This window comes from Anastrepha obliqua, chromosome 6 (genome assembly GCF_027943255.1).
Source record: "Anastrepha obliqua isolate idAnaObli1 chromosome 6, idAnaObli1_1.0, whole genome shotgun sequence".
Taxonomy (NCBI): Eukaryota; Metazoa; Arthropoda; class Insecta; order Diptera; family Tephritidae; genus Anastrepha; species Anastrepha obliqua.
In genome coordinates this window covers 18,346,162-18,353,258 of record NC_072897.1, presented here as the reverse complement: position 1 = coordinate 18,353,258, position 7,097 = coordinate 18,346,162, and positions in this window count along the sequence as shown.

Genomic DNA, 7,097 nt, shown 5'->3' with positions numbered 1-7,097 from the left:
TTACACATGCGTAGATACCACAAGTCTCATACACACAAATTTACTCTATTCAATGTTCATATAAGATGAACTAATTTTCATATAAGATGTAATTTTGTTAATTACAATAAAATAATCAAAACATAAATTTTGAAATTATTTTACGGAACAAAATTTTTACAAATAAAGAAGGAATTTAGCATTACCATAATTTCATTTATAAAATTTTATCGATTAAAGTACAATTTAGAACAAAAATGAACTGAAAAAAACCAAACTGGAACTTTACATTTCGTTTTGATTGTGTCAATATAATCCACGGTCTTCTTTTTCTGTGCTGAGAGTATTTATTCTGTGTCAAAGCCAAAGCTGGCCTTTCTTTAGTCATATAGTCGGTAAAGAAGAAATTAAATATAACACAATTAAATCGGACTATAAATCACTGGCTAAATGAAAACAGTAATTTTCATTCAGAAAAACAAGGCTCAACCTTCAATCAATGATCTATATGGGAAAAAGTATGTAACATATTGATTATGTCAGTATAATTTGTTGTTACCTCTCCGTTTCAGGAGTGGGGTAGCCGTTTCTCAGGCTCCCTCCACGAAACAAGTTCTTCATCCCGATTACTTCCTTATCATGGCCGATAACTGCATAGCTTTAGACTCACAGTCGATAAGAAAGGAATTAAATACAACACGAATATATCGAACCATTAATTCACTGACTGCAATGATAACAATAATTTTCATTCATAATAAAAAATAGTTTAAAAAAAAAACTAAAAAATACGCTTTTTTGCTAATCGAACTAAAAAGTCGAACATAAAAAATAGTTTAAAAAAACTAAAAAACACGCTTTTATTGCCAATCGAACTAAAAAGTAGAAAATAAATTTTAATGACAAAGAGACCTATAATGAAGTAATAGCAAATCGAACGATCAGTCATAGTCAACTACCTCAGAACAGAACTATAACAAAAATTAAGATACAAATGAATAATTCAAATTAGAGTTAAAAGCGTGGGATGCATTTTGCTTCACTTTCATAACCTTCTGTACATAGGTATTTGCCAATAGAATGATTGTAATATTTACTATATCAAGCATGCCACGCTTTTAACTCTAATTTGAATTATTCTATTTGTATCTTAACTTTTGTTATAGTTCTGTTCTGAGGTAGTTGACTATGACTGATCGTTCGATTTGCTATTACTTCATATAGGTCTCTTTGTCATTAAAATTTATTTTCTACTTTTTAATTCGATTGGCAATAAAAGCGTGTTTTTTAGTTTTTTTAAACTATTTTTTATGTTCGACGTTTTAGTTCGATTAGAAAAAAAGCGTGTTTTTTAGTTTTTTTAAACTATTTTTTATTTATTTGTTAACCTTGACCCCAAAGGTATGCTTTTAGCATTGTAGTCTCCTCTGGCTAAGTATCGATTCCCTAGCGATTTTAGATAATGCATTTATTGTTCTTTTGTGTTGTTATATTTGGAGGGACAGTAGACTGCAGATATTGCTATTTGCCCTTTTGTGTCTTCTATGGCTATTGTGGTGGCTTGGATGTTTTTTTCTCTGCATACCTAATTGCTGCTTGTGCTTTGTTGTCGGGTTAATTTGTGTAATGTATGTAATGTTCGGTATGTTAACAAAAGTTTTGTCAGTGGCATGAGTCTCAGAGATCAACAATATATCGATTGATTTATTTATTAAAAATGTTTTAAGTTCCAGAACGTGGCGAGCAAGTCCATTCGCATTCCATATAGCTAAATTTATTTTATTTCTTTCGTTCATCTAGTTTAGAAACGAGCAGTGTTAATATGTTCATCATACTTGTCATTTGGGTTATTAATTGTCTCATCATTTCGTTTAGTTCGATCATATCGTCGTTATTTTTTGGGACATGTTCGATGTTATTTTTTGTTTGATTATGTTCTTTTGGTATTGTGTTGATTGTTGTTGCCTGGGCGAATGTTATGCCTGACACCACTCGTGTTGTTTTTGCGTTTGTTTCGATTGTCTCATTACTCATTTGTTCTTTTTCATTTTGTATACTTTTTTTGCGTAGTGCCGGATATCTCTGGACTTGTAGTGCTTTATATATCGCACATCCGCGGTAGTTTGCTGTGTGATTTTCGCCGCAATGTATGCATTTTATGCTATTTTTATTATTGTCTTTAATTGGACACATAATTGTTTTGTGTTTGCCTGCACCTTTTACGCACGCTGGGCCTATTTGACAATAATTCTTCGTATGGCTGTATCTTTGGCAGTTTGTACACTGTGGTACTATTCTTTTTTGGCGGGGTGGTTCAAAACTAATTTTGCAATGGAGAAGATTAGTTATACTACATATTTCTTTCTTATTATCCTTTGCTTTTAACTCAAGTGAAAATAGTGAAAGTGGTTGTTTTTTGCGTTCTAAAATATATTTGGTATCGAATTCAACGTGTTAGCTGGAGCTTTTATATTTTCGACATTCTGAACGTATATAGGTGGAGGTTTTTGCATGCGTGGAGTTTGTTGGCTAGTATTCGGAACTGTCCCACTGTCGCTTTGTTCTTCTAATATATCGTCGACCGCTAGGAGAGCAAACTTGTTTGAAGAGGCTGGATTGCCCAGCCAGTACTCTTTTAGTGTTGTCTGTGTTGTATTTTGTGCTTTGGGTTTATGTGTTTTGCTGCTCTTAAGCTCTTCTGTTTGTTTGTTTGGTGATTGAGTTTCGCGATTTCTTTTTTGACTAAGCTGCTCTTTACAGTTGGTATAATTTAAATTATTCGCATATAGTACTTGCGTGTTTGTTGTAAGTGATGCAATTGTGGAGGCGATCGCTGTTGTGGTAGTATACACGGTTGTTGTTCTGGCTGTTGATACTGCGGTAGCTATGTATTGTCTTTGTGTTGTTATTGCTGTTGTAGACTTTTTAGTGGATGTCTCATCAGAGTGTGAAGTTGGAATAGTATAGGTATATTTATTTTTGTTGGAGAGAGAAGCAGTTGGTAATAGTGGAGTGATTGGGGTAGTGCATTGAGCAGTCCAAGGGAGCGCATCTGCCGGATTCACAGGTCATGCGGCGCTTTTCGTTTGTTGACTGCCTATTAAGGCGGTAAGAGAGGAGTCATTTTTACTCTCACTTGATATTTTTTGACTACGCGCACTGAACAAACACGGTTCAGAGAGCGCGCTGAGATTATTTTTATCCGGTGGGAGTTTGTTGTCACTACGAGCATAACTCGGTGTAGATGGTGTTCGCTCTACTGGCATAACAGGATAGACTTTACTTATTTTATAATTTTTTTTTTTGTTTTTTGTTTTATTTATTCTTTTAGTTTGATTGTTTTTGTTGATCCAAACTGTATTGCGATCTGCAATATTTTGGTTAAAGCGTCTATTTCGCTGGTTTTTGTATTTTTATTATTTCTTTAAACACATATTTGGTAGATATTGGAGCGTAAGAAAAAAACACTTCCGCACTGATGAAGAATCCGCACTTAATGGCGAAGGTAGGATGCCCACCACGAAAAAAGTGCAAAACCATTGCTGCAAAACCAAACGTGAAACACAACAGAAAGGATAACGCCCAAATCAGCGGCGGCGGCCAATGAGATTGCCAAAAACCACCTGACTGGGGCGTTATTGATCGTGGTAACCCGCTGTGGCAAATGTCGCAGGAGCAGTGGAAATGAAGCTGTTGGAAGTTCTCTTTGCAAGATTGGACAGGGATCCGAGCGCATCTATGCCTACATTCGATGGAGCAGGATGGTTCAGCGGCGTCAAAGCATAAAGCGCAAGGACGCTCTCACACATGAGGTAAGGAAGCTGTGAAGAAACTTCAAGGCCTATGGGAAGGTGCCGCACTTGAAATAGTGGGTCGCACTTGTATACCGTCGATACAAAAGGCGAAGGTGTTAATACAGCACACGGTCAACCCGGAGCGTGCACTGCGTCTGCTACAAATACAGAACAAAGATGTACCAACCGACGACTGGAAGGTGAACGAAGATGGAAACCAGAACTACATCCTCCAGGTAAATAAAACGGCGGAGGACATTTTGTACCAACGATTTGGGAAAATGGTGTAGGGCATTGGTTCCGTCGTCTCAAAAAACGAAACCCAACGGATAAAAATGAAAACACGTTCAAAACTGGGGAGATGTAAAAGGATCTCGGCATAGAAGACATCCTCGAGACCTCTCCTAACATCTTGGACGAGAAGATGGGTGAGCTAGAGCAGGTATCCAACCCCGTCAAGAAACCAAAGCCGGATGTTGAAGGTTCTTCAAATTGACCTTCACAAAAGCAAGGAAGCCTCAGTTGAGCTCCGTAAAAATTTAGAGGGTGTCAACTGCGTGTAACCATGGATGGGTTGGGGAAACATGGTATTTGGACTGGACTCACCAAACTACAACACATACTTCCCGAACTCTATGAACAGGGTAAGAACAGTAATACTTGTTAAGAAAAGTGTATGCTCATACTGTAATACCAATCTCTCCACAGACTATTCAGCGTTGCAGGAACAAAGTACTACTTCTTGGGTCCTGCTATATGTCACACGAGATTCGTATGATGGTTAAGGAAGCCGAGCGAAGGAAGCTAGCCTAGTTATAGGCTCCGATGCTAACCCTCATCACACTTTCTGGAAGAGCTCCGACATAAACCATAGAGGTGAGTACCTACTTAACTTTATTTTACAAACTAGCCAATAAATAGCAAACCGGTGTGAGGAACCAACATTTATTCGACCCACTTCCAAAAATGTCATAGACTTAACTCTCTTTACAAATAACGCTACGATTGTGGAAGATTGGAAAGTATTAATATAATATAATACATCAGAAATCCCAGAAACACAAACTGGGATCTGTTTAGCAAAATGCTATTGCAAAAAGAGACCTCGTAGGTTCAGCTCATGTGTTGAGCTGAAAGGGAGTGTTAGAACGGTAAAAATGGCACATCACGAGGCATGCACTCCCCTACGCTTAAAACGCAGATCAAAGCCACCTTGGTGGAACAAGGACCTGAGGTCAAAAAGACGCAGCGTAATGGAATTCTATAAGCGAGCTCGAGTAGCCGATAATGGGACCTGCTGGGAAGAGTATAATGATCTACGACGAACATACTGCCAAGAGAGAGTCATCGAAAGGCTTCTGTGACAGTATAGAAAGCGCAAACGCAGCGGCTAGGCTCAGGAAACTTTTGTCAAAACACCCAACTATGCCCCACTTAAAACGTAAATCCAATGGAGTCTGGACTGATAGTTGCACCCAGGGTGCATAGACTACTTAGGTCAGGAGACTGTAAGAAATAACGGACAGTGGGCAATAAGCACTTTTCACCCATTTAAATAATCGGGTGCCAGCCATGCTCCAAAGGATGGGCAATCTGTTGGTATCATGGCTAAAAGCGATATATACAGGATGCCTAAGGTTTAACTATGAGGTAAAAGCAACCCCATACTCTCAAAGAAATATAGGCCAATCAATTTGACCTCATTCCTTTTTAAAACGCTGAAGAATACCCTCGACGCCCACATTAGAGAAAATAGGATATGAGACTTTATGTCTAAGGCTCAACACTCATATACTAAAGGCAGATCCACAGAAACTGCATTACACTCACTCGCGTTAGTTATAGAGAAAGCTCTAGAGTACAAGGAATACGCTTTAGGAGTATTTCTAGACATTAGTGGTGCATTCAACAATGTGTCGAGGAAAGCGTATCTAAGGGGCTTAGATACGATACAACAAATACGCGGGTTCTGGATAAATCATCTTTTAGTTTGTAGAATAATACGTGCGGAATGAAACGAAGATAAACTCACTACACTAGCATGTGACGGTACGCATTCTATCGCCACTTCTCTGGTTACTCGCAGCTAATAAGCTATTAACGAAATTTGAAGGCGCGGCATATAAACTAATAGATTATACAGCTGACATAGCCATAGTAGTAACAAGAAAATACCTTAATATCATCAGCGACATAATGAATAATACACCCGAAACAGTGCATCAATGGGCAACTCCAACAGGCTTGGGGGTATGGTACTTTTTACTAGAAGGTACAAGATCCCGACATAAAATTTGAATTCGAAATAGATAAATGTAAAACACAACATATGGAATGCGGACAAAGGACTGACAAAAACACAATAGAAACAATAAACAATGAAACACTCCCTAGCTGCGTACATAGCGCTTATAAAAAAATCTTGAGAAGTTGTCTGAACTTGAAAAACCTTTCTAAAGCCATGAACACATACGCAATACTGTTGCAAACATATTCCATTGGAATAATCAAGTCGATTGATACAGATATAAAAAACCTAAAGATAGCAACAAGAACGAAACTAACACATAACAAACACCATCCATCTTCATGTAAAGAGGGCATAACAATCCACAGGAAGAATGGAAGAAGGGGACTTATTGATATAAATCATTTACACAAGCACAAAATAAATACTTAAGAACATATAGGGTGATCAATCATGAGGTGCTTTTTTCAATAGTTAAAAAAGAACAAAAATGTAAATTATGTTCAAAACCTTTATTTATCATTTGAAAGGACATTCTTTGACATTTACTTTTTGAATATGACTTGATTCAAATGTTGGCCGCAACTACGCTTAAGGTGGTCCATTCTGAAGGTCCAATTTTCAATCACTCGTTCGAGCATTTCGACTGGTATGTCGTGAATAACACGCGTAATGTTGGCTTCCAGAGCTTCAATCGTAGCTGGTTTATCAGCATAGACCTTGGACTTCACGAATCCCGAAAGAAAAAAGTCCAAAGGTGTGATATCACAAGATCTTGGTGGCCAACTCACAGGTCCTAAACGTGAAATCAGCTGCTCTCCGAAATGACTTCTCAATAAAGTCATTGTTTCACGAGCTGTATGGCAAGTGGCTTGTCACAGAACGCTGATTTTCATAATACAGTTGAACAATTTGTGGACGTTGTTGCGGTGTGAGTCTTTCCATGATGAAATGCCAAACGCTGTTCAACAAATCCACGATGACAGTTTGCCACAACAAGCGCGATCTGTAAAAAAAACGCAAATGAAAAAAACTCCTCTTAATTGATCAGCCTATACTATTACAACCAAAACACA